This window comes from Musca domestica, unplaced genomic scaffold, assembly GCF_030504385.1.
Source record: "Musca domestica strain aabys unplaced genomic scaffold, Musca_domestica.polishedcontigs.V.1.1 13, whole genome shotgun sequence".
In the NCBI taxonomy this organism is placed as follows: Eukaryota; Metazoa; Arthropoda; class Insecta; order Diptera; family Muscidae; genus Musca; species Musca domestica.
Genome location: NW_026712172.1, coordinates 13,441,676 through 13,449,575, shown reverse-complemented (window position 1 = coordinate 13,449,575; position 7,900 = coordinate 13,441,676).

Below are 7,900 nucleotides of genomic sequence, written 5' to 3'. Positions count from 1 at the left end.
ATCAAAAAAAAAAAAAAAAAATATTTTTTTAAAACTTAGAGTTGTCTCCACATGTGAGAATTCGTTATAACTGTGATAAATTAATTTTTATATTTTATAATATCCAAATTATGCTTAATTGGAATTCGCTGTGATTTATCTTATTTTACTATATACACTTTAATCACTCATTTATTATATTTATTTACAATTGTTTATGTTTATAATTGTAAACGCTCTGTTTACCATTGCAAAGCAGACACATTCGAATTGTTTTTGTTATTTAGTTTTAAGAGAATATTTATTTGACAGCCGTCAGAAGCGCTGTCAGCAAATGTTCAGGCCGGGAGCAAGCCTTTAATCATTTTCGTACATGTTTCTATACATATATAACTTTAACATGTCTCTTTTGCAAGTAGCATCTCACAATACATACGTGTTAGAATAAGACAATAATAGTTCTAAATTAAGCTAATCATTCTCTGTACATATCTTGTTATCGAAATGAAATTAGTCTCAATAAATCGATTACTTACTTACTTACTTACTTGTTTCAACCAATCAGAAACGAGGTGTTTGTTTACATTTTATTTTGTGTCACTCACTTCGTAAACGAACGTCGCAATAAAAGTTTTTATTGTAAAACAAATAAGAGTAAAATAAGTATTAATTGTAGTATTGCGATATTTTTTAAACAAAGAAACTTATAATGACTATATTTTACTGGTTTAAACCGAAAGTTTTCCGGAACTGCAAATGACAAGAGTCTAATTATTGCACTACTTCCCGTGATGTGCTTTGGGAATCTTAGATGTTGAGGCTAACTTAATTCTTAAAGCTGCACTCCATTCTAACCTCCTTCCTTCATGTTCTTTTAATTTTTTATTGGTTTCACTCTTAACTTACTCTTAAATTATTTGAAATATTATAAAAAGGTACTTTTAGGGAAGACAACATAAACAAATTTGTTGTTGCATTCATTTAGGGCGAATTCTTCATTACAACAATTTGTTTTGACATTTAATGGTGCCGTCAGCTGGGCTGATGCGATTACCTAGTACATCTACCTTGTACCCTCCATACCATGGTAGAATTACAAGGTAACCCTTTCAGGCCAGCTGTAGTCAACTTGATATGTCAAACAAGTTGTTGTAATTCGAATTCGCCGTAGAAATACATAACAGAAATTCAAACATCATAGAGGAAAAAATATACACAAAATCAAATTTTGTGATATAATTCAATTAAAAAAACACAGAAAATGAGGTGCTGTGCTGTTTGCAAAAGAAAGGATAGTGAACGACAAGCAACATTTTTCAATGTACCCAAGGAAGAGACGAAGAGGTTGAAGTGGAGTGCGATTTGTGGGCTCACTTTAAACCCAAACGCCAAAATATGTTCTCATCACTTCAACCCAAAGTATATAACGGGCATAAGTTGTAGAATGAAATTATTACCATGCGCTGTACCAGAGATGTATCAATTCTATTCTGGTGGTTCAAAAAAGAAATGTCCAGGGTACGTATTTGCTAGAAGTGAGAATATACATTAAATATATAAAATACGGTGTATATATAGCGGAGCCCAATGCAAAGAAGTCGGGAGGATGCTTCAGTATGAGGCTGGAATAAATAAAAATGACAAAGAAGTTGTTATGCCCTACCATATCACAGAACCATTAATGAAAGATGCCGAAACACAAACAGAGTAAGCATTGTTTGGACATCTCCACACACACACACATTAGGTCTTCCTTGGTAGGTACATGCATGCATGGTACAATGAAGAGAAGGTAGGTCAACTTTGAAAAAATTGCAAGTATAGAGATCTACCTGTTTGGCTTGTAATGTCAGAATGAGTAGCAAAACAATAAAAAATCAAACAACTTGTTGCATTTATTTTGAATAAATAATTGGAAACCGCGATAACGGAATGAAAGGTCAACACTTCTTTTCAAAATCATGTACTACATATCTCTATAGGATTATTTCGCTACAAAAACTCTAGATTTTGTAGATGCATACGTTGAAATAAACATTTTGAAAACACCCGAATTTGAATATTTTCTGAACAAATTTTTTATTATTGAAAAGAAAACACATACATAAACAAATAAAGATGACATATTAAGCCAAGAAAATAAAAAAAATTAAAATCATATGGTATCATAGCCCTACCTTGATATCATTGTACCATGCATGCATGATTTTAATTTTTTTTATTTTCTTGGCTTAATATGTCATCTTTATTTGTTTATGTATGTGTTTTCTTTTCAATAATAAAAAATTTGTTCAGAAAATATTCAAATTCGGGTGTTTTCAAAATGTTTATTTCAACGTATGCATCTACAAAATCTAGAGTTTTTGTAGCGAAATAATCCTATAGAGATATGTAGTACATGATTTTGAAAAGAAGTGTTGACCTTTCATTCCGTTATCGCGGTTTCCAATTATTTATTCAAAATAAATGCAACAAGTTGTTTGATTTTTTATTGTTTTGCTACTCATTCTGACATTACAAGCCAAACAGGTAGATCTCTATACTTGCAATTTTTTCAAAGTTGACCTACCTTCTCTTCATTGTACCATGGGTACATGTACCTCCTGATACTCCGTATTTCGTATTTCTATAATTATTCGTTTATATAATTTTGCTTATAGCTCAGTAATTTTTGTTTCGGAGTATTATGTAGAAGTTCTAAGGAAGCTCCAAAACCAAGTCAAAGATTTGGAATTGCAACTCCTGAAGGCGAATTCGGCACTAAAGTCATTGAAAAACATATTTAGCAAAGGCCAAATCAAAAAACTGGAGACCAATAGCAGAGTAGAGTGGGAGTGGGAGGATATTTCAAATGACATATGTCTCCACGCTTCCGGCCCAAGAGCGTATATTTATGTAATAAAGGATATCCCCTTCCTCGAGTTAATACTCTGCAACGTTGGTGTAGTAAAGTCGATGTAAAAGAAGGTCTGATATCCACCTCTATTGGCTTTATGCGGCAAATTAATAATATGTTGCCAGAGGAAAAAATATGCGTACTTTCCTTTGATGAAATGAAAGTAAAAGAAACATACGAATACAACTTGCACGAAGATTTTGTACGGAAACCGGATAAAGCTAAAGAGCTTTTTTCAAATGCCGAATATTTTTTAGGGTTAGGCAACTAAATAGACGACTCAAAGTCCAGAAAGCGAAACAGCGGATCATGACCAATAAAAAATTTTTGAAAATAAAATTATAAACTTCATTTAACGGTTGTTATTTACGTAAACTCAATATTTTTTATTAATTTCATTTAAAAAATATATATATTTTTTTATTTAGATCATCATTTAACCGTCATCCAGACCTTTGAGAAAATTTTGACCAAAAACGCCCCCAATTTTTTAATTTTACTAACTACTCTTTGGTTTAATTTTGTAATTATATAATTTGTAATTATATCATTTTTTATTGTTACTTAATAAAAATAAAATAAATATTAAAAATAACAATTAAACAAGTTATATAGTATCAGTCGGTATTGCCGACGGATGAATACCCTCAGCCTAAGTCTGTATTATTTAAATATTTTAAGACTTTTGTACTGTGGGTTTTCAATATATCGAACCATTATAGAGGGAATTACAGAACAACAATATTGTTCGTTTAGCATTTGACCTAAACATAATATAAGGAAGGAAGGAATAAGAAGATAGATACTAAATCTTTATACCAGACTTTGTAATAGCAAAAATATTAATACGTGTGAAATTTGATGAGAATCCGATGTATATTTTACATTCTATGAGCGTTTTTGTTATTCCAAATGTTGACCCTTTGTGGGGGAGGTACCAAAAGGAATGACCGGCAACACTCCATATTTACTCCAGACATTGTAAAGATAAAAGTATTAGTATGTGTGAAATTTAATTAGAATCCGATGTATATTTTGCATTCTATGAGCATTTTAATTGTTCCAAATTTGGGCCCTTTGTGGGGGAGGTACTAGAAGGAGTAGTCCAATCTTGTCCATTCTCCCACCCAATCTTGGGGTAATGCAAATATTACGATTTGCAAAGTTTGAAGAAAATCCAACAATCCGTTATCTATTATTTTCAATGAAAATGTTGACCTTTTGTGGGGGAGGTACGATATTGCCCATCTCCGAACTCGATCTAAGTTTGACAAAAATACTACGATGTACCAAGTTAGGACCGAATCGGATACTCCCTTCGAGAGTTATCGTGCGCACCAGCCAGCCAGACAGACGGACGGACGGACATCGCTAGATCGACTCCAAATGTCCTGAAACGGATTTGGTTCAAAGAGACCTAGGGTCTAAAACCGTTATTTCGGCTAGGCACGTTTTGACCGTATCAAATGATATATACCCTCTTTAGCCATATGGCTGAGGGTATAAAAACATTAAGTTCGGCCGGGCCGAGCTTTGAATACCCTCCACCATTACCTAAGAAAACATTTTTATACAAAAGTATCTGGATTCAAACATGTTCCACTTTAAACTACAAATACGACTGAGATCGGTAGGAGAATGCAGTTAAAGATTTCAAATACCAATAAAGTGTGTGGAACCGTTACATTGGTGTCATACCAAAACATGAACCTATATAGACATATTTATACTAAGTGGATTTCTATCTACTGCAAGTTTTAAATACCAAATTTGAAACAATTCCGTGGGTAAATGTGACCAAGATCATTAAAATACAGTGGGGACCTTTATATTGTACACAATTCCGATAGATCCACCGTAGTTACACACAGGTTTAAATTCATAAGTTCCACGCATATATGTACATTTATTATTTACTCACTTTTAATGGCAAAGCATCAACTCCAATTCTAATACAAAAGGATAACTTGGAATCTTTACACATTTCTTAAAAACCTATATCTAATGCTACAAGGAGAATTATTTATTTTATTAAGAGAATACAAAATAAGTGCTAACATAACATATATTTTGTATTTTCGCACTGGATTCTGTGCTGTTAAAAATGTCGTGAGGGAGGAACCGGAAGGAGTGGGACGACATTGCCCATCTCCGCATTATGTTTGTTAATAATAGGTGTGTCTGGTTACCCTAAAATTTGTAACAATTGTTACAAATTGTTACTGGAAGTCGTCTGTTAACCAGAAAGTTCTGCAAAAGAGAGCGGTTGGAGAGAGAAATTTTGACAGCTCTTTCAGTGAGAGTTTGCAAATTCTTGCTGGAAAAATTTCTTCTTGCAATCTCTTGCAACTTTTCTTCTTCTCATTCATCGACATTCAATCAGATGTTTTCTATTGTTTATTTATTTCTTTTTGTGATTTTAATTTGAAAATATTGTTTTGGAATTAGCAAGACTAATTGTTTTTGGAGAACAACTTTACAAAATGTGAAAAACGTAAATGTTAATATGTAATAAGAAAATAAAAGACTATTTGCAACATTTTTATTTAAAAAACTTGTAAAATTAGTATTGGTTCCTTTGGTTTAATTCTCCTTGGGGGACAAATTGGTTTGTTTTGACAAATCAGCTGATTAGTTGCAAGCTTCTGCAGGAATAGCGTCTGTTTACTTTTCGCATTTTCCTTGCAAAAGAGAATAAAACTACCTTACTCTCTCAGAAAGAAGTTGCTGGACAATTCCTGCTGGAAAAGTAACCAGACACACCTAATATTGCGATGCACTATGTTTGGATGATGATCCATTCTACAGCTATCGTACGCACCAGCAAGACAGACGGACGGGTTGCCTCCAAATGTCCTGAAACGGATTTCGTCGAAAGAGGCGTTATTTCGATCAGATACATTTTGGTCATATGAAATTATACAGACCTTCTCTAGCGATATGACTGATGGTATAATACGTATACACTTCCAGTAGTATTTTCAGTTTATATGTTAAAAAATATACTAATCTCAACTAATATATACATATGAATAAACCAAAACGAACTTATTCAATGTTTCAGAATGAAGAGTTCTGATTGGTGCAAACCAATTTGCCCCAAGTTTTATACTTCAAATAAATTCGCCCTGGTTAAAACATTGACATATCAAGTTTCTAAAAAAGTTGCTTTGTTGTAATTTTCGCCTATGTTGCTACCTGGTATTTCTACCATGCTCCACACTATGGTGGAGAAACAGTTATAAAAAAAATAACAAATAAAAGTTTGAATAAACCAACAATTTGGTTGCAAATTTCTCTTCCATAGACCATCCCAATTAATTGCAAACTGCCTTAGTGGGTTAAATTGCTAAACATTAGTAATTATAGTTGTGTTCCAGTACTTTTTTAGTAGTAAAACTAGCAGAAGAGAGAACAGTTCGAAATGTCATTCTCATTTAGGTTTGCTCAAAAAATAAGGGAACGGAAAATTAGCAGAAATGCGATAAAATGTCAAAATTCAAAATTCCAAAAGTAAACAGCCTAAATCGGACTGGTGAAACCTTACTGAAAAGATAATTTTCTTTATTGAAATGTATCAATACATTTTTCAACCTTGTTAGCCCTGCCAATTAAATGTCAAATTTACAAAATGCACATTTCTGCTCGGCCAAATTCATGTAGCTAAAACAAGCAGAAATGTGCAGCACTCAGCGCCATTTTTTCTCGAGAGAGCTGCAAGTTTTGCTAGTTTTTGGAGTACGGGAACGCGTTGTAGCAGAATTAGTGCTAATTAGTACTAATTTGCAGGTTCTGGAACACAACTAATGAACTGTCAAACACATCTTGGAAATGAACATTTTAAATTAAAATTTTAAATGAAAAATTATTGCAATTTGTAAAAATTGTTGAAAAACACATATCATAACAATACCCGATTTGTCTCGTAAAAAATAATATAAAAATCTTTGTCAAAACAATTTAAAATTTTTGACACATCAATGTTTCCAAGCGTTGCTGCATGCAGAACCATTGTTCAATAAGAAAGGTTGCTCAACTTCAAAGAAACTAGAAAATATGCAACAGTTGGTTTTGTTTATTTTCATTTTTTAACAAAATTCTTATATTGGGGAAAACCCGCGAAACAAGAATGCAATTTTGGGGTTATTCTTTGTGGGGTCAAAAAGGTATATTTCGAGGTGTTACAAACGGAATGAAAAACTTAATATACCCTCCATACTATGGTGAAGAAACAGTTATAAAAAAATAACAAATAAAAGTTTGAATAAATCAACAATTTGATTGCAAATTTACGAATAAGCTACACCTCTAAAAAGCACTTTAGGTTGCTGCACCCTAAAGGCTCCATCAGACGATATGTTCTTATATCCTCCACCATAGTATGGAGGGTATATTATGTTTGTCATTCCGTTTGTAACACTTCGAAATACACATTTTAGACCCCACAAAGTATATATATTCTTAATCAGCATAAAATTCTATGTCAATTTAGCGATGTCAGTCCGTCTGTGGAAATCACTCTAGCTTCCGAACAAAATGAAGTAGGTTGATAAAATGTTACTCAAATGTATATTATGTCTGCAGATATATGGTGGTCCATGTGTTGGTAGAGCCCCCATATAACTATCTCCCGATATTCCGTATTTTCATGATTTTAGCGACATTATTCACCGGAATTCTTTCAAATTTGGTATTTCAAGTTCAAAATGGTTACTACAGCCTAAAACAGATTTATAATTTTAGCGACATTATTCACAGGAATTGTTTCAAATTTGGCATTTGAAGTTCGTAATGGATACTACAGCCTATGGCAGGAAATTGTCTGTGCAGGTTCACATCTTCGTAAAAACCCCCATATAATGGAACACCCCGATATTCGGCATTTTGATGATTTTAGCGACATTTTTCACCGGAATTGTTTCAAATTTGATATTGGAAGATCGTAATGGATACTACAGCTTAAGACAGAAAATTGTCTGTGCAGGCCCACATTTTTGTATAGCCCACATAAAATCGTACCTCCCT